This window comes from Cricetulus griseus, chromosome 7, assembly GCF_003668045.3.
Source record: "Cricetulus griseus strain 17A/GY chromosome 7, alternate assembly CriGri-PICRH-1.0, whole genome shotgun sequence".
In the NCBI taxonomy this organism is placed as follows: domain Eukaryota; kingdom Metazoa; phylum Chordata; class Mammalia; order Rodentia; family Cricetidae; genus Cricetulus; species Cricetulus griseus.
In genome coordinates, this window is record NC_048600.1 from 3,749,876 (window position 1) to 3,776,332 (window position 26,457).

At 42.0% G+C, this 26,457-nt stretch overlaps 1 protein-coding gene across 1 annotated transcript in view; it reads right to left on the reverse strand.

Moving 5' to 3' along the window:
• Arhgef33 (Rho guanine nucleotide exchange factor 33) overlaps positions 1-22,983 on the reverse strand; it is a 75,038-nt gene extending 52,055 nt beyond the window's left edge. The window contains exons 1-2 of the mRNA XM_027425998.2: positions 22,721-22,983; positions 16,278-16,344 (exon numbers count right to left, since the gene is read on the reverse strand). The gene's annotated coding sequence lies outside the window, so the exon portion shown is untranslated. The remainder of the gene's footprint in view (positions 1-16,277; positions 16,345-22,720) is intronic.
• Between the last annotated feature and the right edge of the window lie 3,474 nt (positions 22,984-26,457).

Sequence of the window (26,457 nt, forward strand, 5' to 3'; positions counted from 1 at the left end):
TAATTGAAAGCAGACTTCAGTTAATTTCTATTTCAGTGTCCTTTATTAAGTGGGTCCTTAGTGCATACTTCTACTTTAAAAGAGAATTTTTGTGTTGGGGGAAGGGTGCCAAGGAAATATTTCCCCTGAAACCAAAGGACAAAGCCTGCAAACATGATCAAGTCAATATAATCTTTGTGATGTCCAACAACTGCCTAAAACATTGTGGAAACTTTGTGATTGGGTTTTTTTTTCCTCTGTCATCTAAAAGCAATATTGCTTGATAACAATAACCCTGGCTTGTGTGTGCATTGAAGTTTCAAAGCGGAGCAGGATACATTGTACTTGATCATCAGTGGGCACAGTGTATGCCCACTTATTTCACACAGACTGAGACACACCTTGAAGCATTGAATGCTTGCCCTAACTACACAGGAGGTAGGGCCAAGCATGGTGGTTAGTTTTCTAGTCTTCAATGTGTTTAAGTGCTTCATGTCACAACACTTGGGAGCACAGAAATACCCAGACTGCCATTTTAAAAAGTATATATAACCCTAACACTGCACAATAAGTAAGTTTTTAAAAAGGCATTGATTCCTTTGTGGACTTGGTACTTACTTGATTTTTATTGCTGTTGGATTTTGAGAGAGAAGATCTTGATATGGAGCTCTGGCTGGCCTGGAATTAAACATGTAGCCCATGCTGGCATCAAACTCAGAGCCACCCTCCCAAGTACCTTTTAGCTCTTTGAATAAGCAGATTGAATAGGATGATTAAAAAAAAAAAAAGAGTCTGACAAGTGTGATGAGTGAAAAATACTAGGGAAAAAGAAAGAAGGGGCCAGGGGCTGGAGAGGTGGCTCAGAGGTTAAGAGCAGTGGCTGCTCTTCCAGAGGTCCTGAGTTCAATTCCCAGCAACCACATGGTGGCTCACAACCATCTGTAATGAGATCTGATGACCTCTTCCAACTTAAAGGCCCACAAGCAGATAGTGCACTCATATACATAAAATAAAATCTTCAAAAAAGAGAATTTAAAAAAAGAAAAGAATAGGGATAAGGACCCAGCTGGACACTGGGGCCAGCTAGTAAATACACTTTCTGCCACATCTGATAATGAGCTAAGTTCCATTTACAAAACCCACCTGTGAGAGAACAGGACTAATTCTAGCAAATTGTCCTCTGATTCTCACATGCTATACTATGGCACACACACCCACCAGATCAAAGAATATGGAATAGAGGCAGGTGGTGGTGGTGCACGCCTTTAATTCCAGCACTTGGGAGGCAGAGGCAGGTGGATCTCTGTGAGTTCAAGGCCAGCCTGGTCTCCAGAGCGAGTGCCAGGACAGCCAGAGCTACACGGAGAAACCCTGACTTGAAAAACAAAACAAATGAACGAAAAAAGAATATGGAATTGTGCTGGTAAAATGTAATTTTTATCAATAATTTCTTTCATTTGTATATTCTCCGACAGAGCTTCTAAAAAGTGAAGAAAAGTTAAGCAGAACAACCTTGGGAAGGATTGAAAAAGAGGGCCACATTTAGGATTACATGCCTATAATCTCGACTCTCTGGAGGCTGATGCAGAGGGTTTTTGAGCTTAAGATCAGCCTAGTCAACCTAGTAAGACCCTGAGGAGAGGTGACAGGAGACAGGGAAAGGGAGAAGGGGAGGGGAGGGACAGTCAGTTATCTATCCTCTCAGATAAGATATGAGTCCAAACAATATCACAGGAAGGTTTTAAAAATAACAATGACTGTGTTATTTAATCTATTGCAAATAAGATATATATAAATCACTAAAGCATATTTTAGGGTTCTGATAATAAATCTACTCTAAAATATATAAATTATTACAGTTTCTAAATAAATGTATAAACAAACTATAATAATTAGGATTTGTTCTAGAATATATTTATAAATCTTCTCACATAATTCAATATCAACATGATAAAAGAAAGCAAAAGGTATAGTGTGACCCCTGGAGACACATATGCAGGTGCACAGTGTTTAAAATAACCATATTGTGAGGACTGGAGAGATGGGTTCGTGCTGGCTGTTCTTTCTGAGGACCCAGATTCAATTCCCAGCACCCACATGAGGGCTCACAATCATCTGTAACTCTAGTACCAGGGGGTATGACACCCTTTTCTGGCTTTTGTGGGCATCAGGCACAAACATGTTACACAGACATACATGTAAACAAAGCACTCATACACATGAAAATTTTTAAAATTAAAATTTTTGAATGAGGGTATCTCAAAGATAATGTAGCTTATTTATTTATTTATTTATTTATTTACTGGTTTTAGTTTAGCTTTCTCATTACAGGGTTTCTCTGTGTAGCTCTGGCTACCCTCAAACTCACAAAGATCTACCTGCCTCTGCCTCCTGAGTGCTGGGATTAAAGGCATGCGCCACTACCTGACATAATAAATCATCACCAAATATATAGCAATGTCAAGCTGCAAATGGAATCAATTAAGGAAATTCAAGCCAGATGTGGTAGGCCATGCTTACAATCCCAACCTCTGGGAGGTGGAGGCAGGAGGATCAGGAGTTCAAAGCCAGCTTTGGATAAATAATGAATTCTAGGTCAGCCTGGGCTACAAGGTGAGACTAGGTTATTAATTAAAATATGGTTCTCCCACCATGAAGACCAAATATCACCCTCATCTTGAAAATGTCTGTGTCTTCAAGTCAACTTCTGATTTGATCTTTTCTTAACTATGGGTGCTGAAAAAAAAAAAAGGAGGAGGAGGAAGGAAGAAAGAGAAAGAAGTAAGGGGGGAAGCTCATCCCCCATCCCCAACTCTAGCACCACACTCCCAACAAAGGTCCTTGGGTGTTCTCAAAAAAGGTCTTAAAAAATGATCTGAGGGCTGGAGAGATGGCTCAGAGGTTAAGAGCACCGACTGCTCTTCCAGAGGTCCTGAGTTCAATTCCCAGCAACCACATCGTGGCTCACAACCATCGTTTTGAGATCTGGTGCCCTCTTCTGATGTGCAGATATACGTGGAAGCAGAATGTTGTATACATAATAAATAAATAAAATCCTTTTAAAAATTATCTGAATTTTTACCCAGCAGACTAGAAGAAACATGGTATTTACCACAAACTCGATTCAAATTAATAATTAGAAGAGTCGCTCAGTAGCCAAGTGAGATCCTCGTTTTTGTTTCACAATACCAGAAAAGGGAAAGAAATTAGTGGGTAAATTGGTGAGAAAAACAAAACTGTTTTATTCTATCCTGCAGAGCAAGGTTCCCCTAGCAGAACCTATGCCCTGCAGCAGGTGCGAAGAACCAAGAGCCAGCAGGACTCCTAAGCAATACTCATGTCCCAAACCATCTCTGCTACTCCGCCATTGCCCACAGTCGCAATGTGTCCACAGCAAGGGAGGACCAAAATAAAATGCACGGAGCTCCCAGCTCCTTAACTCCAAAGCACACAGAACATCCTTCACACCAGGAGGTGGATCCTCCAATCCTACTCCATCGTTATGTTAATATTTTGTTTAGTTGGAACTGAGTAATTTGGTTGAGCTAATGTGTACCAAAACCAGCCAGGAAGAAAAGCATGGCGGCTTCCTCTCACACAGCCAGTGCCTGCCTTGAAGTGACTGAGTGTAAGTATGTGTTTAAGCCTCGGGTGAGATACCATAACTCATCAAAATTCAGGATGTTCTACTTCCAGGGGCTCCTCTGCTTTTTCAAGAAGGCGTTTTTCTGTATAGCCCTGGCTGTCCTAGCACTCCAAGCTGGCCTCAAACTTTCAGAAACCGGTCTGCCCTGCTGCCCCGCCCCTGAGTGTTGGGATTAAAGGCCTACACTGCCACAGCCACCACCACCCAGGCTCCAAAGTGGCTATTAAGAGCCTGAGTGTTTCCCGAGGAAGGTGTTCTCCATCACTTCCCACGCTGGCTTCTCTCTCCTCAGTCCCTGTCTCGCAAATATGTTGTCCAGCTGCACTCATCAAAATGGAGAGGGATAAACAAAACAGAAAACAAAAAAAAAAAAAAAAAAATGGCATTCACAGCACCTCAGTAAGGCCACCTGAAAGTGAAGAGGGGTAGCAGAGGTCCCCTGGAGATATGCAGAGGAGAGTCCTAGCCTCTAGGGAAAGTTCCCTCCATCCGGTGGGGACGGACTGGGAGAAGCTAGCAGTCCTAGGGAAATACTACTCCACTTGCTGAAGCAGGTCCCAAATGAGGTGGCCCAGGCAGTGCACTCCGTAAAATAGATCATCGGTCACCAGGGCCTATTTTAGGTGAGAGGGAAAACCAGGTTACTGCCTCCTCTCCAGAGAGAATGTATGTCACCATTCAGATAAAATGACATCCAATTTGGATCTGCCTTTGGCACTTGGAGGATGGGTGGGAAGAGCAGAGTCAAATCCAGTCTTCAGTATGATCAGAATTTCCCACCACTCCCAGTGAGCAAACTCCAGAAGTTGGACTTTGGAAACAAGGGTCACAGTCCGTGTGCCCCGGGGGCAGGGTTGGGGGTGTCAATGATATTCTCAAGTCATTGATACTATACCCTTCTCCTTCAAAGTCATCATCTATAAGCCATGTGCAGGCCACCCTAGGATATCAGTCCTTACAGGCCTCTGCCTGAAACCCCCAGCCTCTGCCAGCGTAAGTCCCCTTCACCTTCAAAGGACAGTTTTGCCTCACAGCCTCCAGGAAGTGTGCCTTGCTGAATTTTGTTGGTTTGTTTTTTGAAACAGGGTCTCCAGTAGCCGAAGCTCTCTGTGAAGCTGAGGATGACCTTGAACTCCCAATCCTGCTGCTCTGATTCCTAAGTGCTGGCATTACAGATAGACTCTACCACCTCTCTTTTTATGTAGTGCTGGGCATCAAACCCAGTATTTAATGCCACCGACTCTTCCCTAACCCTGTCTTGGCAGTTTTTAACTATTGCATCTCTTCACTGAGTCAAGAACCATCCTCTAACTCATTATTAGAACCCAGCAGCACAAACTGAAATATGAAAAATGTCCTATCTATTATCTTAGGCCCACAGTGGTTCTCAACCTGAGGGTTGAGACCTCCTTGAGAATCAAATGACCTTTTCACAGGGGTCACCTAAAACCACCAGATATTAGTTGCACAGTAGTAGCACACACCTTCAATCCCAGCACCTGGGAGAGGAGGCAGGAGGATCTCTGTGAGTTCGAGGCCAGCTTGGTCTAAGAGTTCCAGGGCAGCCAGGACTACACTGAGAAACTCAAAAAAGAAAAGGAAGGAAGGGAGGGAGAAAGAAAACACAGATATTTACATTACAATTCATAACAGTAACAAAATTACAGTTATGAAGTAGCACAAAAATAATTTTATGGTTGGGGGTCACCACAACATGAGGAACTGAATTAGAAGGTTACAGATCCATTAGACAGGAAGTGACCTGGGCAGCCCTGATGGATTGCATGCTTTCAGACAAAGGAATCTCTTCCAGTGATGTTAGGAACAAGATGAATTTGTACAATCTATGGAGGGAGTGTTTTCCCTCAAGTGTGTTTGGGCTGCCTTAAGGACGCATTCCAACTGAGGCTGCTCTGTGTTTTTTAACATTCTTTGAAAAGTTATAAAGAATAGAATGTCTACCCAACTATCTGAGAGATAAGAAATATGTAATTCAGTGTGGAGGAGAAGGGTTGAGCATTTTATTTTTAGAGTCAGGGTCTCACTGTGTTGCCCAGGCTGGCCTTGAATTCCTTGAGATGATCTTCCTCTCACCCTCTAATCCACCAGTTATGAAATCTTTGTAAGTCTTCCTTCGTGACTTTTTTTTAAAATTTTTCTCCATTTCCATTTGCTGTTCCCTCTTGGGTTCAGCCCTGACTGCCCTGGTCCCAAGTATCTATTGTAGCATCCTGATGGATCTGTCCAGCATCTTGGAGCATCCTAATGGACCTGTCCAGCATCTAATGGATCATTCTGATGGATCTGTCCAGCATCTATCGGAGCATCCTAATGGATCTGTCCAGCATCTATCGGAGCATCCTAATGGACCCGTCCAGCATCTATTGTAGCATCCTAATGGATCTGTCCAGCATCTATTGGAGCATTCTGATGGATGTGTCACTCTCTTTTACTGCTACTGGCATTGTGTAAAATATCTTTCGATCATCCCTTACTCCTGCTTAAATATTTCACTGTCCTTTCTTCCTTATAAAACACAAACTTCAAGGTCCCACACAATGTCCCCTGTGGAGTCATATGTTTGAATACTTGGTCCCCAGTTGTTGAGACTGTACTTCGGAAGGTTTAGGAGCTATGGCCCTAAATGGAGGGAATGTGTCACTGTGGGTGGGCTTTGATATTTTCCCTCTGTCTCATGGCTGTTATCTCAACATGTAAGCTCTCAGTTACTACCTAATCACCATACCTGCCTGCCTCCTGCCATGTTCTCTGCCATGATGGTCATGGACTCAACTATCCCCTGGAACTATGAGCCCCAAATTAAATGATTTCTTTCATAAGTTGCCTCACTCATGGTGTCTCTTCACAGCAATACAACAGTAACTGAGACAGCCCTGACCTCCAATTTCAGTTCTAGTGTGGACGAGACCCATGGCCTTCTCAGTCTATCCTCACCTGCATTCTGACTTTCTCTCTCCCTTTTCCTATTACCTGGTCTCTCCCCCTCACCCTTCTCCAGTTCTCATTTCTGTACTCTCTCCCCAAAGCCACATTCAGAACTCTAGAACTTTCTCCTTTAATCCAAGAGGATCCAATCCTTCCTTTTTTGAAGCATTGTAGGGCCCAACTGTAATCAAGAGCATTACTTTCTGCCATTGTCTGATGTAACATTTTCACTTTCTTAATTGCTCATAAACTTCTTGAATAAAGAGGCTGTTCTCCCTCCTCCTACTTCCCACAGCGCCCATTCTATGCTCTTAAACAGACTAGAAACTCAGTAAAAGTGCATTGACAATGAATCTGCCCGGAGACTGTCAACGGTATTTATCACTCAACCTCTCCAACTTAATTAATTGCCAACATCAATTCAATGACCTATTATCTAAAATTCTGATAATCAACAATCATGGGTGTGGAAACTAAAGGAAAAAGAATTAGCCAGATTCGAACAGTAGAACAAAGTGTTTTAATATTCTATCTGGCCTCAAAGATCATTTTCAGAGTTATAGTCATAAAACAGGATGACGTTCAATAGCTCAGCTCTAAGGTATACACAGAAACTTCCAGTGTTTTGATTCTATCTTTTTCTTCCTTCAGCCTCTTTGGAGTACACTCTCAAAACCTCACTGAGATTACTCATTTTTTTTAAAAGATTTATTCATTTATTATGTATACAACATTCTGCTTCCATGTATATCTGCACACCAGAAGAGGACACCAGATCTCATAACGATGGTTGTGAGCCACCATGTGGTTGCTGGGAATTGAACTCAGGACCTCTGGAAGAGCAGTCGGTGCTCTTAACCTCTAAGCCATCTCTCCAGCCTGCTTACTCATTTCTTAACTGCTGGCTATGTTGTTTCTGATCCTCTGGCATCCACTGGTCATCTACTTAGGGATCCAGCTTCTGGCCTGTTCCTGGTCTCCAAAACAAAGTCTATTCTAAGCAGTGAATAAGCCAAAAGTTGCATGATAGATTAAACTCGCAAAACCAAATCACTCCATCGGTTTGAAAGCTAGCCCTTTATCCTCCATGCCTTTCTGCATATAGTTCGACTTAGGGCCTCCCCTGGCCTGCTATGCAGAAATGGAACTATTTGTTAACTCGGATATGACATTCACATGAAAAAGATTCCTACAGGCTAAAATCTTGTAAATTCGGTTATCATAGTTTTTAATGCTATTTTTTGAGGCATGGTCTCATGTAGATCAGGCTGGCCTTGAACTCTCTGGGTAACCTAGGACCTTGACTCTTGCCCTTCCTTTCCACACCACCTTGTCCTGGGATTGCAGGTATGGGCCACCACATCTATCTCTTTGAAACCTATTAAATGTGTGGTAATTCCTACTCACAAAAACACTCTTAGAGACAGACAGACCTCCAAGATCTGCCCTGCGGTGGACAGCAGACAGCGTGGACCTTTGCTACCTTTCCCCAAGCCTCTAAATAAAAAGTAAATAAATACAAAATAAAGTAAATAAAACACACAGGTACAACACATTTGGAAAATCATTGCATTTTAAAAGAGTATTTGGATTTAGCTGAGTGATGGTGGTGCAAGACTTTAATCCCAGCACTATGAGGCAGAGGCAGGTGGATCTCTATGAATACAAGATCAGCCTAGTCTACAAAGTGAGTTCCAGAACAGCCCTGTCTGAAAAAAAAAATCACTGTATTTGAAATAGCTCTTGTTCGTTACTAACCATTCCCCTTTGACCTTTACATACTATCAAGTCTGGGTGTTAAGTACCAAGTTCTCGATGACCACCTTGGCCCCCCAGCTCTACCTCAGGAGGGCTTCAACATTGTTTACTCTGAATTCTGCACAATCTCAGTCAGGGTCTAGCACACACTCTGAATAAATTGATAATGAATGAATGGCCTCAACTCAGAAAAATCAACCCACATTAAAAAAGGTTCAGATGACTTCACCAAATCCTAAGGTCCTGTTCCTGTTTTAATAGAAAAAAAAAAGACTGCAGAGTGCCAATGTCTTCTACAAATATATTATCAGTTGCAGGATTTAATGCTGTTGCTGAAATGAGGAATCTGAGGTTTCAAGTACAGGTCCTCCATCATTTCTCTGCACCAGAGGTCAATGATTTAAAAAGATGCCGCCCTTGGGGAAATTGTTTGACCTCTCTAAGGGCACCATTGGCTCGACTGACTTGATTGACTCAGGCTTTGGTGTACGACTACAGCAGTAGTGACCACTATACTTTGCAATTTTGCCTAGAGCAGAGTGGGAAGGTCAGCCCCTGCCTGAGGTCAACAGCGAGAAAGAAAACAGTGAAGGTTGGATTTTCCTGAGGAGCTAGACACAAATGTCTTCAAGGTTAAAGACCATACATTATACTTGTGTGATCCAAAGCACCCAGTTTAGAAATGAGCCTCAATGCAGAGCTGGTCGCCACTGCAAGAGCAAGAATGGGGAGGTTCTCTGTCAGTCCAGATGGCACTGGAAAAGAAGCCACCAGAACCCAGGTAGTTGGCAATCACTGGCCTATGTTGTGTGATTTTTTTACCCTTTTGTCTTTTGGGGGGGGGGCTCACCAAGCTCCCAAATAAACCACACATGGAGACTTATTCTTATTAAAAATGCCTGGCCTTCATTTGACTTGTTTCTATCCAGCTTTTCTTATCTTAAATTAACCCATCTACCTTTGCCCTCTGGGCTTTTACCTTTCTTCTGTATATCTTACTCTCCTTCTTACTCTATGGGTGTCTAGGTGGCTGGGTGGCTGGGTGGCTGGGTGGCTGGGTAGATGGGTGGATGGGTGGATGGGTGGATGGCCCTAGACATCCTCCTCTCCTTGTTGCTCTTCCTCATTTCTCCTTCTATTTATCCTCTCTACCTGCCAGCCCCACCTGTCCTTGCTCCTGTCTCACTATTGGCCATTCAGCTCTTTATTAGACCATGAGGTGTTTTAGACAAAGAATCACAGCTTCACACAGTTAAACAAATGAAGCATAAACAAAAGTCACACACCTTAATATTCTACCACAGGCCTACACAAGAGATCAGGGCTGGCTTAGGGCTGCCTGGTCACTAACCTATCAGAGGCACTAAGACATCTCTTGAAGGAGGCTTGGGATGTCAGAGATGAAAGATTGAGTTTAGTATGATTTGGATGGTATACTAGATATAGGCTTGAAAAGCAAAAGATGGACACCAAAAGGCTTCTAAGACTGAGTGGTTTCCTAGGGACTTTGGTTGTGTGCTGTGGGGCAGGCAGTGGGAGGCCAGAGCTGAACACAGCTGCTCCTAGGTAGACAGCATTGCCAATAGCAGATTGGTGGGAAGTCCTTTCTTGTCCTCAGGTAACCTATATTAATTAGTTCACTCTGTCCTGTAGGGCCACTCCCTCTTCTAGTAGGAAAGCCTTGGAAAGGCTGCTGGGTAGGCTCCCTGTGTCACTGTTGCCAGCCATGCATTAGCTGGTACAATTTTACTGCCTCTGACAGTAATGGGACTAGCTGAATGTCTTCACTTCTCTAGTTCACAGAAACTCAAAGCAAACTTTACAGTAGTTGGTATATGTGATACAGATGTGTAAATGATCATAGTTCGTGCATTTCACCACACGTGCATGTCTTGGCACCTTTGTTCCTTACATCTTCTCCCCCTCCAACGTATTTTTGAAGATTTATTGTTTTTATTTTATGTGCATGAGTGTTTTCCTTACACATATGTATGTACTATGTGCATACCTGCTACCTGTGAAGGCCAAAAGAGGGTATCAGATTACCTGGAACTGGAATTAAAGGGTTGTGAGCTACCTTGTGAGTGCCGGGAACTGAACCTGGGCCCTCTGCAACTACAGCAAGTGTTCTTAACTGCCATGTCATGTTTCCAATCCAAATATAGTTTCTTACAAAAGGATTTTTTGTTTGTTTGTTTTTCAAGACAGGGTTTCTCTGTGTAGCCCTGGCTGTCCTGGAACTCACTCTGTAAACCAGGCTGGCCTTGAACTCACAGAGATCTGCCTCTTGAGTACTGGGATTAAAAGTGTATGCCCCCACTGCTCGGCTCCAGAAGGATGCTTCTTATCCTTGCAGGCTCAACCCACATACCCCTTTCTTTCCAAGGGAAGCCTGCCTGGTCCTCCAAGGCATAATTAGCCAGGCTGTCTTCTGTTGTGTTCTCATGCCACAGTGTTAGTGTCCTGTCCTGCTGCGAATCATCACAATACTGTAAGTCAGCATTTCTCAACCTGTGAGTCAAGACCCATTTGGGGGGGTTGAAGGACCCTTTCACAGGGGTCACATCAGATATACATATTACCATTCATAACTAGCAAAATTACACTTACAAAGTAACAAGGAGATAACTCTGTGGTTGGGGTCACCACAACATGGGGAACTGTATTAAAGAATCAAAGCATCAGGAAGGTTGAGAACCACTGCAGTAAGTCTTGCTGGAAAGACCAATCTTTATGCACCTATCAGGTACTGGGGTTTTTTAGTTTTGGTTTTGAAACTAGATATGACTATGAGGATTAGTGGCCATGAACTCATGGTGCTCCTTCCTCAGCCTCTTAGTTACAGGTACCTGCTACCATAGAGCTTAAACTTTTAATGTTTTGCCTTTTATTTACTTATAAAATATTTTATTTATACTTTGACATACATGTCTATAATATTTTTTATTATATTCACCTCATTAACCTTTCTTACTCCTTTAAAAATTTTAATTGGCCAATTATAATTATATTATAGTTGCATACGCTTTTAGGTTCAGTGTAATGTTATATTTGCATACAATGTAGATTGATTAAATCAAGCTAGTTAACATTTTCAGCATTTCATATATTTATCATTGTTTATGGTGAGAACACTTGAAATTAATCCTTAAAGAATTTTGATGCACACAGTATATTATTTACTGTGCAACGGATCTTTCAAAAAACAAAAGAAATGAACAAACAACAACAAACAAGCCATCTGGTCCTCCTGTGAGAAACCTGTACACTTGGACCAACACCTCCCCATTCTCCCTCCAGACCACCCATCCCTAGGCTGAGTAACCCCATTGTCTGCCCTGTGACCGACTGTTTAGAACTCAATCCTAAGACAGCATGCAACAATGTCTTTCTGAATCTTTCTCATTTCACACAACTCAGCATCTTACTATCCTAGTGTGCAAGACTTGAAGCCTGGGGGATAAATCATCTCCTTCAAGACAATTTACTCAATTTTAAGACAATTTCTTAATTATCATATACTTCGGATGTTTTGCTATTTGGTGTGTGTATGTGTGTGCATCTGTGTGTGTGTGCTTGTGCATATATTTACACATGAATGTGTGTGTTCAAATGTGTGTACACGTGTATGCATATGCCTGTGGAGACCAAAAGTTGACATCGGGTGTCTTCTTCAGTTGCTTTCTACTTTGTTTGTTTGTTTGTTTTTGTAACAGGCTCTCTCACTGACCCAAACTCACTGATTGCTGAGAGTGTCTGGCCTGTGAGTCTCCACTCTCCAGCACTGGGATTACAGTTGAACACCGACATGCCAGACCTTTTACATGGCTTCTGGGGATCCAAATTCATGTCCCCGTGCTTATACAGCAAACACCTTACCCACTGAGCTGTCTCTTTACCTTATAGTACTCAGACATTTTATAGAATACAAAATTTGCTTGTGTTTTGGAGATAAACGCACTTATGTCATTTATTCATTCCTCTGTCACTGGGTGCTTCTCTCAATGGATTCTCACCCTCCTTATGGTTAATAATTTCTTTCTTTAGAGAAAACCACACAGAGTTTTATTTGTTCATATTAATATCAAGGAGACCTGTTCTTTTTTATTTCCTAATTGAGTTGGGAAAGAGAAAACTTGGGGGGGATCAATGGCTTTTTACTTAAATTGTAAATTTTGCTTTAAAAGAAAAAGTTCACTCTCCCAATATGTAGACTGGAAGTCTTGCACAGAACTACAGTTTATTAGAGACCAAATGTTTCTTTGCGTTTAAAGAAATTACAAATACATTACGTAGAGCCAGGTGTGGTGGCACACATCTGTAATCCTCATACTCAGGAGGCTGAGGCAAGAGGATCAGGGGTTCAAGGTCAGCCTAGGCAACATGAAAGCTTGTCTTAAACAAAAACCCAATAAAAAGGGGGAGATATATGATATATGTATATTAGCATGTGCATTGTAAGTTTACTCTTTGAGGCCTTTATGGCACCTAAGAGAAATTTAATTTAATGGTAATATTTTGATATTTATCCAGTGAAGTGTCCTTGGGACTTTATGAAGCCACCAGAAAGAAGCAGAGGGTGAGACCAATAGTAGGGGTTTAGTTAGGTAAATAAGGTTAAGTACAGCCAAACACACAGTAGGCCAGTATATGCAAACCTTGCTTTACACAGGCAATTACAAAAATACTTATACAAGGACTACAGCTCATGATGAAATGTTAGAACCCTTTTCCAGCTGTGCACTCTTTCTTGTTGGCTGCAAATGACTCATCTGGAACTATGGGATACAGAAGGAGGGAAAGGAGCAGACTTGGGAGCGAGCCATCCACCCTGAAGGGTTGACTCCAACCTGAATGTACATGCACTCCCTGCAGTCCAGAGCAAAACGTAGTGTCAGAAATTTAAGTAATTTTATAGGTAGTTTCTGAACTTACCTCAGTTTCCCTTGTGGAACAGTAGCTTTCTGACAAGTCCCATGTGATTTGGGTGATGTGTCTTTTTTTATTAATTTTTTTATTCCTGTGCATTGGTGCTTTACCTGTATGTCTGTTTGAGAGTGTCAGATACCCTGGAACTGAGTTACAGACAATTTTAAGCTGCCATGTGGGTGCTGGAAATTGAACCCAGGTTCTCTGGAATGCTCTTAATGACTGAGCCATCTCTGCAGCTCCTGGGTAATATGTCTTTTAAAGAGCAGATTATTTAGCCACCAATCCCAGCCTGAGTCTGGGGAATTTATCTTATTTTAACTTTTATTATTTTCATCTTTTATGGTATTGGAGACTGAAGCCATGGTCTTGTGCAAGCTAGATAAGCACTCTACCACTGAGTGACAGTCTCAGCTCTATACTCAGTGGTCTCAGTCACATGACAAACACAGTCAGAGCCAGGCATGGTGATTCAGGTCTATGGCCCCAGCCCTTTGGAAATGGAGGCAGGAGGACTGGAAGACCAAGGTCATCCCTGGCTGGGATATCTAAGTCCCTGTCTCAAAAGCCCAAAGCCAGGACCAGTGAGGTGGCTCAAGTAGATGAAGGTGCTTGTCATCAAGCCTGATGAGGGACTTGTGGTAGAAGGAGAGAACTGGCTGTTCCTCTGACCTCACATACACCTTGGTGTACACACCAAAAATGTACTTCTTAAAGTAAAGATGGTGTGGCTCCCTGTGCTCTCTTGTCTGTAGACTTTGTTGATGCTAGCCCCTAAAATACTGGGTATTCTCCCCTCACCCCCGATTTGGGCTAGCGCTCAGGCTTCTGGAGTCCTTAGGATTCTGAATGTCACTCTGCCCTGGCTTTCATGACCTATTCTGGTGGAGCTGAGCCCTACTTTTACACTTACTTTTAGTGTTTGTTTTGTTTTGTTGAAACATACCTCAGGCTAGCCTTGAATTCTTGGGCTTCCTGCCTCCATTTCCCAGATACTAGAACGACAGGTGGGTGGCACCACACCTGAAGTGTTGCTTCTTTGGGTTGCCATTCTGGGTTGTCCACATCTTGTGATGATGCTTATATCAAATAATTAATTTAAATGCCTCACTAATAGGAGATCAGGACTTCATATAAATCAGGATGCCCACAAATCTTCTGAATTGCAGGCAAAATTTTAAGTAGATTCATTTCTTCTGGGGTAAGGATTTAGAGCTCGGACCTATACCTCAAAAATAAAGGGGGTGCCACTACACTGGATTATGGGTCCCTGGTAAACAGTGACTTCCATTCTCAGTTTCTGTCTGAAGATGCCCCATGTTTGCTGAGTGAGAAATGTTTATAGTTTATTCTAGTAAAGATACACGAATCAACTTCTCCACTCATGGTTTTCTCTTCCCTCAATCTCATAGTAATCCCCCTGCCTTCATTCCCTTCGCTGTGATAACATGTGTTTCCACTACACTTGATGAAAGTAAAGATAAGCAAGAATGTAAGGCAAACCCTGACAATGTGAGGAGGATGGGCTGAGAGATGAGGTGAGCTCTCAAGTTTTATTTCTTCTTCATTAAGTATGTTGATTTGCTTTTCAAAATGTTTTCATTTCTCCATTTTTTACTTTGTGGGGGTGGTGAAAGCATTACACCACATACATGTGGAGGTCAGAAGACAATTGTGTGAATTGGTTCTCTCCTTCCACCACACAGGCCATGTAGCTTGAGCACAGGTCACCAGTGGCAAGTACCTCCACACACCATACATCTCACAGACACAGTCTGTTTATCTTATAATCAGCACTTGGTAGTTTGGAATTTTTAAAATGAGCTTTTAAACTGGGATTTTTTCAACTATTTATCTTACGTGACTTTGTTTTATGTGTGTGTTTTGTTGTCTGTATATATGTTGTCCACTATGTGTGTGCAGTACCCACAGAGGTCAGAAAAGGGTGTCGATCTTCTGGAGCTAGAGTTACAGATGATTGTGAGCTCCCATGTGGGTTCTGAGAAATCAACCCTGGGTCCTCTGGGAAAGAATCCAGTACTCTTAACTACTGAGCTGTCCATCTCTCCAGCCCCTGGTCCATTACTTTTTAAGACAAGTCCTTACTCTATAGCTCAGGCTGACCTAGAATTTATTATGTAGCCCAGTCTGGCCTTGAACTCTTAGCAGTCCTCCTGCCTCAGTCTCCTTAGTATTGTTGGGCTTTTACCTAGGAAGAATTTTTTTCAAAATACATCAAGATTTAGCTTCAAATCTTAGCTGTTCTATTTATTTAGTTTTGTCATCCTGGAAAGGTAAGAAATCTTTGGCCTAGGCAAGCATGAGAACCTGAGTTCAAATACCCAGCACTGTAACCCCAGTGCTAGAAAGGGATGAAGACAGGCAGATCCTGGGAGCTTGCTGGTCAGTCAAACTGACACTGTGAGTGCCAGGTTCAGTGAGAGACCCTGTCTCGAAAATAAGGTGGAGAGCAATAAGGGAGATGTTCAATGGTGACTTCTGGCCTGCATGCATGGACTGGCGGACACACCTGTATATGCATGTGCTCAAACACATGCACCCACACACCCCATATACAAGATAAAAACTCAAAATGCAAGCTCACTAATTGTGGTAAGCTGGTCTAGTCCAAATGGTTATTATGTGACAAAGTCAGAACAAAGTGGGGACTCAGAACATATTATCTCACTGTCATCTTTCCAGACAGTTTTTGCAATCCCCAATGACATCCCAAATGGAACTCAATTAAAACAGTTTATTCCTTGTCAGTATCACAGGTAAGCATTCATACATACAGTAAGAGTCTGAAGTAGCATGGCTGGTTTATAGGGTGGCTATTATTTCTGGCTGCCATCTAAAGAAATTCTTGTTTGTCTAGTTGATGTTTTTCAAACAGAGGCTTACAAAACTCTCCCACTCAATTTTTTATAACATGCTTCTATTTCCAGAAGGATCTCTGCTCAGCACCACACTTATCTGTGCTCCCACTAGAAACAAGGTCTTAGCAGTTTTCACTCACCTCGTGCCTCGTCTCCAGGAGGAGACATCACATCAGGTTTTGGAAGTCTTCTTCCTGATTAGAGGGTCTATAAAAGACAAAATGCCATTGGCAATGACAACTACCTTACATTCTAGACCATACTCTCCCCATATAATTGTGCAATGAAATCTTACTGTATTTGTATTACACTGTTAAAATTCCCTAATTGTTCAAACCCATGTTGAGTTTAAGGGAAAAAAAAAGAGCAAGTCCTTGTGTCCCTTCTCTTCAGAATTTATCCCTTTGGAGTAAATAAAGCAAGACTATACTATAAAGACTTATCCATTTTAAGATGATAATACACTTAAGACTACTACAGAATGAATTAGGGGCTTTGTTCCATCAAGAGTTCACAGCAGTTGATCTAACCCTACAATATTGAAAACCACAAACCACAAATCCAGGGTTGCTTCCTCAGTATCCCACACTGAAGGAAGTATTCCATTCTAAAGTCTCAAAAAGCTACTTTAAGTGACAGGTGAAATGGGTTTGTAAGTAGTTTTTCTGTAAATGGATAATTGAGGTGATCTACCATAAAAATTAAGTTCAAATTAACTTGGAAAACACTCTGAAATTTGTATGTTTTTGCTTGTGGCATGGCAGATTCCAAGTCGGCTGATTTTTAAAAATTGTATTCTCTAACGCTCTGGGGAAAATTTAGTTGCTCACTCTGCCCAAATGAGAAAAGTTAGCAGGAGAGTAATCACACGCACCTCTCCATGGGGGACGCACCTCTCCATGGGGGTTAAGGGACATAAGAGGCTGGACGAGGGAGAAGGGGACAGGGACACTGTGACTGACTAAGTCACCTTCATCATTTGGTCAAGAGTTCCATCCTTCAATCTGAGCAAATTTGTGTTTATTGCCAGTTCGACTTGCTCTTCTTAATTTTTCCTTTAATCTTACTATAAATCTTTCTTAAAATTTTGCCTTCAGACATGGTGCTGTACTTTGTTCTAAAGGTTTAAAAGTGGCGGGCCAAGACTGATACTGCATCCATCAGACACAGCTATTTGCCACCCAGAACTAACACATCTTCCACTAACCCCTAGTTCTGGGTCAATAACCCCTTTGAATGATTATATTCCCCTTTCTCCCTCATGGTTAGCTTTTTCTTAAAAGAGAAAACACGCTGGGCATTGGTGGTGCACACCTTTAATCCCAGCACTTGGGAGGCAAAGGCAGACGGATCTCTGTGAGTTCGAGGCCAGCCTGGTCTACAAGAGCTAGTTCCAAAGCTACACAGAGGAACCCTGTCTCGAAAAGCCAAAAAAAAAAGAGAGAGAGAGAGAGAGAAAACACATCTTTTCTTCCCACTCGTACTTCGTGCTGGTTGACTAACAGGGGGCTAGGTGAAGCCCTGTAATCTTTTGGACTAAGACGTGGTCTGCCACGCCTGAGCCCCACAAAGGAACCTGAGTCCCTCATTGGAGTAACTTATCCAACTGCTCTGAAATGTTTAAGTCTCCATTTTGCTTGCTTATATTTTTAGTAATATGAGAAATGAATATCTTGTTTAAAGCCCTCTTATCTTGGCTTTTCCCATCACATATAAATGAATCCAATCCTTACTGATATGCTAGCCCTCTAGGAAGCTATCTAGAAACAAGACCTACTTTTAATTCTGGAACATTCTCTCACACTTCCTCTGAGACTGCCATTTCTACTTACTGATGATAAGTGAGCTACTCTTCAGTAGTCTAGTGTGCCCCTCCAGCTCTCATTTTTATCCCTCCCCTGTTCGCTGCTCAATTTACACACACAATCATTTGAGCTCTTCAGGTAGGAACTTCAGCCACTCTTTGAGGAAAAGAAAGAAAGCTTGACCAAAATTAAGAGTTCCATTTTTGTCAGGCAGTGGTGGCTCACCCCTTTAGTCCCAACACTTGGAAGGCAGAAGCAGGCAGGTCTCTGTGAATTCGAGAGCAGTCTGATCTACAGAGCGAGTTCCAAGACAGCCAGGGCTAAACACAGAAACCCTGTCTCCAAAAACCACTAAATAAATTTGTTTCTTTTTGAATTAAGAAAAACAGAGTTCCTTGAATTTGACAGTATTCATTAAATACATGTAGTGAAAAGGGTGTGTGTATGTGGTGGTGAGAGAAGTTTTTTACAAGGAGCTAGTAGTCTAACAGGAAAGATGAGTCACACAAATAAATAGGACCCACAATGCATGTGAAAAACAGAATAAGTTCAGAGGACAGAGGGTGAGCTCCAGCTTCAGGAAAAGAGGCTTTGAGCTGAGCTTTGCAGGAAATGGTAAAACAAACAAACAAACAAACAAAAACAAAACAAAAAAACAGGATCCCAACAGAACATGGTGATGAGCACAGGTGGATGTAAGAGCATGTAAGTCACAGCAGAACACGGTGCAGAGCACAGGTGGATGGATCCTAGGGAGCAGGTAAATACAGTAGAAGGACAGGCAGGCTGGAGCAAACAGAATGCCATGGATATCTACTTGCAGGCTGGTATACAGTGAAGAGAATATAGAGTGGCTGAGGGTTTTAGGCAGAGGAGCAACAGGTCAGCCTTTGGGTTAGCAGATGACTTGAGTGTTATCCAGAGAAGCCAGCAGCAGAGGGACCAGTGAGGTGGGTCCCTTAATGACTTGGAAAGATAATGATGGCCTGAATTTGAAAGCTACTATTTAAAAAGGTGGGCACAGATGGAAGTGGCTGTTGACAGTTCCTACATGAGCTGAAAGCCTGCTTTGCTTAAGAAAATGAGTTGAGCTTTAGCAAAGATTCGGAAGTACAAAATATAACTAACAGATTTGACAAAATTAAATTGACTGGAAATGAGGAACTAAAGCCAGAACATACTATAATAATGAACTTGATATGTGCACAATATTAATAGAGCCTTAGCTTTGTTTTTGCCAAATGTCATTTGGAAATGCACTGACTATGCTAAGAGATAGGAATGGTAGCCACAAACAATCTTCATAAAGACAACCATTGCTGGGGATGGTAGCACACATCTATAATTCTTGCACGAAGAGGCTGAGGCAAGAGGATCTACGTGAGTTATAGGCCAGCCTGGGCTACATAGCAAAAGCCTTTCTCACCTCTCCCAAATAAAAGAAAGAAATACAGTTAGGGCTAGAGGAATTGCTCAGTGATAAATGTTGACCTAGTATGTGCAGTGCTCTGGGTTTATTCTTGAGCACTGGAAAAGGTGTTGGGGGGATTCCAAAGAAATATGGCCATCAGCTAAAATAATAGCAGAGCATTTTACACAGCAAGGTTCTCTCTGTGTCTGTCTCTTTGTCTCTTGTTTCTGTCTGTCTCTGTCTGTCTGTCTCTCTCTCTCTTTCTCTCTCTCTCTCTCTCTCTCTCTCTCTCTCTCACACACACACACACACACACACACACACACAGAGAGAGAGAGAGAGAGAGAGAGAGAGAGAGAGAGAGACAGAGAGTCTTACTATGTAGTCCAAGCTGGCCTGAACAGAAATCTCTACATAGCCTAGGCTAGCCTTAAACATATGCTAATTCTGCCTCACTTCTCTCAGTCAGGGATTTCTTTCTTTTCTTTTTTCTTTTTTTTTTTTTTTTTTTTTTTGAGACAGGGTTTCTCTGTGTAGCTTTGAAGCCTATCCTGGCACTCGCTCTGGAGACGAGGCTGGCCTCGAACTCACAGAGATCTGCCTGCCTCTGCCTCCCGAGTGCTGGGATTAAAGGCATGAGCCACCAACACCCAGCTCAGTGCTGGGATTTCAAGCATGCATTACCATGCTAGCTAGCTTAGTTCCTTACACAACTCACAAGTTATCCCTATATACATCTTTATGGACTATCTTTAATCACCCCATGCTCTATAAGAGCATGAAAATCTTACAATATTTGCCTCTTTGTTGCTCACTCTGTTGCCAGCAGAGCCTGGGGCAACATGGGAAGGGCTTGGCATGAAGCCTTAAATAGCTTTGAGTTGAGTAGGTCCCGAGGATGAATCCAAGATAGGTACTCCCTCATCTTAAGAGAATTCCTATAATTGTCTCCAGATGGACGGATCTGAGCACTGACCAGCGCTTCCTCCTCTATTGTCTGATTGTTTTAGGATCACCTCTTTATCAACACGGCAGGAACCAGCAGGACCGAACTCTCCAAACTTTGAAAGCCCTCTCCGCTATGAGCAGAGCAGCGTGTGACCTGTTTAGCTTATCTTATTTGGGGCACTTACATGCCTTAAAAATAAAAATGGAGATTTTATTTTTCTTCAGTGACAGTAAAGTGGTTTCTGGCATTTTCTCCAGAGGCATAAGTGATTAATCAAGTCCTAGGAGCCTGACCACAGTGATGCCACAGACGCTGGTGAACCGCCTTTCTGTCTTAAGCAAACTGGGTGGCTGGGGGAGGGGCTAAAAGAGGACAGAAGCAGCAATTTGACCCTGTCCCTGAGAGAAAACTACAAAGAATCATTATCTTAATGATTTTTACATTTTATAAAAATCCAGAAGCTAAGAAAAACATTAGACAAATCATATGTCTAATCAAAGTCAAATATTCTTTTTAAAAGACCAAGGTGTCCTCCACCTGCAATCCCAGCACTGGGTAGGTGGCAGGAGGGGCAGAAGTTCAAGGTCATACTAGCTACAGCTTGAGGCCAGCTGGAATACATGAGACCCCATCTCAAAAACAAACAAAATATCAAATGTTCTGCATCTCACCATCTGTGTACATGTGGGGCAGAGGGCAGTCTATGAATTGGGTTTCAAATTACCTACAAATCTGAAATTGCATGCAAAAATGTTTCATTTTACTTTTTCTTGTTTGTTTTTTAAGGTACAAAGACTACTTTCTACAGATCCTTGAAAGTCCCCTTTGCTCCCCCAAAAGCTAAGAATGACTGTTATTAAAGGAAGCATTAGAGGTTATTAAAGGAAGCAGCAGATGGAGACAAGCAAGAGAGGGCTCTGACATTGACTAGGGTTTCTTGGTGGCTGAACACACTGAGGTGTAGGACTCTGGAGAAGGGAGAGGAGGAGAAAATAGAGAATCTGGGAGTCCTATCTCTTCTGCTCCAAGGAAATCAAGTAAATGCATGTGAAGTCTTTGCTTGGAACTTCTCTGTTAATGCTTAGCTTGAAAACATTTCATTTCTTTTTGTATTAAAAGGTTATAGCAGGGCTGGGGAGTTAAGAGCTCAGAGGTTAGGAGCACTAACAGCTATCCCAGGACACCTGGGCTCAACTTCCAGCACCCATGTGGCAGATCACACCTGTCTGTTACTCCAGGATCCAACAGCTGCACACAGATCCACAGGCAGGCAAAACACCCATGCATATAAAATAAAAATAAAGAATTTTTTTAAAAAGTTAATAACAGGGGCTAGGGATATAGTTCAGTGGTAGAGTGTTTGCCTAACATGTATAACACCCTAAATTTAATCCCCAGCACTTGAAAAGATTAATAACAGTATGATCTTCCTTTCAAAAGCCTAAGTTTTCAAATAGATTTAGCATTATCTCTTTCAGACTCATGGTATCAACAAAAATATGAATCCTAATTAGAGTTAGTAGAAACTTTTGGGATAAAGGTATCAAAACCCTTTCTTTATGATGAAACAAAATTTCTGATCATTTACACTGAATCTTTCCAAAGAAATCTCCACTGAAATATCAATATTCTGCATGACCTGAGTTTGTACTGAAATGAGCTACCTGGAGAAAATAAGTGCACAAGGACCAGTCTGTACGCCCATATGCTACAGCCTCAGCATCTATGATGCATGTAACTGCAGTACTAATTGTTATGGAATCAAAATAAAACACATACACTTTCAAAAAGCAGTAAGCCTTTGAGTGAAATCTAGTTGTTTTTTTAATCACATCCCAAACCCCTATGAACTATTTAGAAAATGTTTCACAAATGATTGCCTCTATGTAATGAACTCATCTGTACGTATGCTCAATCTGTTACCGGACATAGTACATAGAACACTGATGACCAAAAACTCTCTACCCTTTTCTTTGTCAGAGAGGCATAAACTAAACATCCAGCATTCCTCATCTTTCCCATGCTTTAATTAGTCTTAATCCCAAAGAGGCATGCATGTGTTGGCTTAACACTGTCTTGTAAATCTAGAATTCTATCATCTTTCCTTTAAAACTGTTCTTAAAATTTAACACAGCTTCAACTAAATATGTAAATGTACAGAACCGATTCACTCCCCAGACATTTCCTGTGCTGACAGTCTGCAAAGGGGGATTAAGACATAATATAAACATTAATCAAGAAATGAACAACTGTTTTACAAATTGTAATTCCTGGAGCAAAAGTTACTTATTTGAATGTCTGCTTTAAATAAATATTACCATATTTTGAATTTGAGTTAGCACAATAGATAAAGGCAAGTGGCTTTTGTTCTCTTATAAAAACATTTTCTCTTTCCGCAGCTCTTGGGGCATGACTTACCTCATAGTACTTGCTGTGGTTAGCTCATCCTTAGATCAAGGCTTTTCTGGAGTCTGAAAGAACTTACAGATGACAGAAAGAAGCAGTGAAGAGGATCACCTTCCCTAGAAAGGAGACTGTCATGTGCTAACAGGCTTTTAAATGAGGGAAACTAGTGTGTCTTCTAATTACATAAGCTCCAGGTCAACTAATCAAATAACTGAACCTAAGACTGGTTTCCAGGGATAGGAGGCAGAACACTGCTTCAGTGGGACGGCTCAGCTTCTTAGAGAAACAGAAGACTCACACACTGCAAAGTTACATATTTAAAAAGTAAAATACATAGCTTGATACCTAAACACTGAAGAAAAATTTAGTTCATTGCAAAGCATGAACTTTCTGCAGGGTATTCCAGATGTTCCTAACTGGCATTGTGTGCCCAGTCCCTGACGCCATCCTCTCATCTCACCTGTCCAGGGCTCAGCTCTGCACAATCACAGTGATTTTATTTCATTTAGAGCAATACTGGCTAATGGTAAGCAACATATCCAAAAATGTCTAGTTTTTTACTGTATGATGAACACTATAGTCTTCTGAAAGTAATAACAAAGCGATTAGCAGAAAATAAAAATACAATTTTTAACACTTCAAAAGATATTTTAACCCAAATTTCTATTAGTACACTAAAAAATAGAAAATATTTTATGTCAGTAACATTGAGAAACACATTTACAATATTTTAAATGAAATATGACACAGAAGTTATTCAACACTTTTTTTTTCTTTTTGGTCAGTTTTGGAATAGTTTCAGGTCTGGAGAGGTAGCTCAGAAGTTAAGAGCACTGGAATACTTTCAGCAAAAAAAAAAAATCAGATCTTTACTGTAATTTTAAAACTATAGAATGACCTATACTATTTTGATAATTTTTCCATTCAAATTATTTTATTTTTAATTGTACATGTTTATAGGTACAGTGAAATAATTCAGTAATGTAGTTATGATGCTTTCAAACATTATTTGAAAAAGTAGGTTTCTGGGGGCCTGAGGAATATAGCTTAGTTAAAATTTCTGGGCACAGACTATATAACTACAGATTTACATTTTAGAAACTGAGATATAATTCATATACTGTACATAAAATTGTCCCTTGGAAGCGACTAGTTCAGTATATCTTAGTATATTTACAAGATTATTTTATTGTTTAAGAATTTCATGCATACATATGTGTTTTGCTCAGATCCACCCCCCATTCCCTCCTGTTGTAGAATATTATTTTAAGGTGTGTGACTTTTGTTTATGCTACATTTGTTTAACTTTGTGAAGCTGTGTTACTGTCCTGTCTAAAACACCTGATGGTCTAATAAAGAGCTGAATAGCCAATAGTGAGGCAGGAGGAAGGACAGGCATGGAGAATAAATGGAAGGAGAAATCCAACAGGAGCAGGAGAGAACAAGGAGAGGAAGATGTCAGGGACCAACCAGCAACAGAGTAAGAGTGAAATTAAAATATACAGAAGAAAAGGAAAAAGCCCAGAGGCAAAAGTTTGATGTGATAGATTAAGAAAAACTGGCAAGAAACAAGCCAAGCTAAGGCTAGTAATTTATAAGTAATAATAGGTCTCTCTGTGTGTGATCTATTTGGGAGCTGGGTAAAGAGTAAAGAGCCCAAAGAGGGAAGAAAAAACAAAAAACGACAGTCCTCCCCTCTCATTCTCTATTGTCCTCCACCATAACTTTTCCTCATGTGGTCTTATCCCAAACCTTCTGAATCTATGGATGTGGCTGAACTGAGGACCATCTACTGGAGAATGAGCCTCTCTCAGGGGCCTGCATCCCTGAGGAAAAGTGACTGTTGGCTGCAGCAGCCATCAATCGCTAAGAGCTTCACAATTAGAGGTGGGGCTTCATGAGCCCCTCCTCCACCCATGCTGGGATTTTTAGCTTTTTTTTCTTGATAGGTTTCTATGTAGCCATGTCTGGCCAAAAATGACTTTGAACTACCTCTACGTCCAAAATGTTGGGATTAAAGACATTTGCCAACATATCAGGCTTTATACAAGACTATGTAAGCATAACCATCACCTAGTGCTGGGGCACTTCTGTCATGACTGGGTATACACAATGTATTTTGAATATATCCATCTCCATTTCCATTTCCCTCCTCCAACTCCCCCCACGCCAACAAAATCCCTCAGTTTTATATCATATATATATATATATATATATATATATATATATATAGTCAGTGCTGCATGTGGCTTTTTTTATATTTATTTGGGGTTTTGAGACAGGGTTTCTCTGTAGCTTTGGAGCCTATCCTGGAACTCTCTCTGTAAAGCAGGCTGGCCTTGAACTCACAGAGATCCACCTGCCTCTGCCTCCCTAGTCCTGGAATCAAAGGCATGCACCACCACCACCTGGAGCATGTGGCTTTTTTAAAATGTGATTTCTGGGGATGCAGCTTGATCCTCATTCTTGTATGTCAAACAATTTACCAATAGGGCTACCTTCCCAGTCCTGGATGGCCTGAAACTTTCTATGAAAACCAGGCTGGACTCAAACTCAGAGATCCACCTGCCTCTGTCTCCCAAGTGCTGGGATTAAAGGTGTGTGACATCACACATGGCCAGTTATGTCTTTTTAAAATATATATTTAATTTTATGGTGCTGGGGGGTGTCCCACGATAACCGCCTCGCCAGCAAAAACGACACGGGGACACTCCTCAGGATCCTTCTGCAGTAAAGCTTTAATGCCTCTTGAGAGGAAGAGCATCAGCTTACAAAATGTGAAAGACCCGCTCGGAATGCCCCTGAGCCCCCTGCCCCGAAGCTGCCGGGGCCTCCCAAGCCTTCACCCCGGCAGGGCTCGCGCCCCCGGCCCGCCCCGCCTGGCACCTCGCCTCGGGGCTGGGGCCGAGCAACGAGCACCAGGTGGGCCGGCACGAGAGCGAACACCAAGTGAGCCGGCCTAGCCCCCGCCCGATGAGAAACACTCCGTCCCAAGGTCTCCGCCCCCAAGGTCGTCCATCAGGACGTGGAGGGGGGGGAATTGAGTCTGTTGTACCAGACACCAGACCTTGAGAATATGCTGATCTGGAATGGCTCTGTGTCTCATTTGAACCATCCAATAGAAATGATTCTGTATTTCGCCTCATTTGAAAGACTCTGTGTTTCACCTCATTTGAATAACTCTATACTTCGCCTCATTTGAATAACCCTGCATAGCGCCTCATTTACATTGACCAATGGGAATAGCTCTGTACGATGCCTCATTAGAATTATCCAATAGAATCCCTGCTTCTAGCTTGCGCCTTTTTCCCTATATAAGGACCCCTCTCCCTTGGCTCGGCGCGCTTAGCCACACAGAAGCTAAGTCGCCCGGGTACCCGTATCTCCAATAAAGCCTCTTGCGGTTTTGCATCCAAGTTCGTGGTCTCGCTGATTCCTGGGTGCGGGTCTCCCTCTACGAAAGTACCTCTTCGGGGGTCTTTCAAATGGAGACCCTGAACACCCAAAAACCCCTCCTTATATAGGCTGGCAACCGTCGCCTCAGAAGTGTTACATTCTGACTGGCTGAAGCCCTCGGACCATGTGACGTCAGCTGATCGAACCATATGATGTCATGGGAGGGGCGGAGACTAAGGGCTGGAGAGTTACAAAGTTACCCATTGAGCATGCGCACAGCTTCCAACGGCTCCTTACATACGCACCGGCTCCTAACAGGGGGGATGGTTGGAGAGATTTCCATGGAAGCCAGA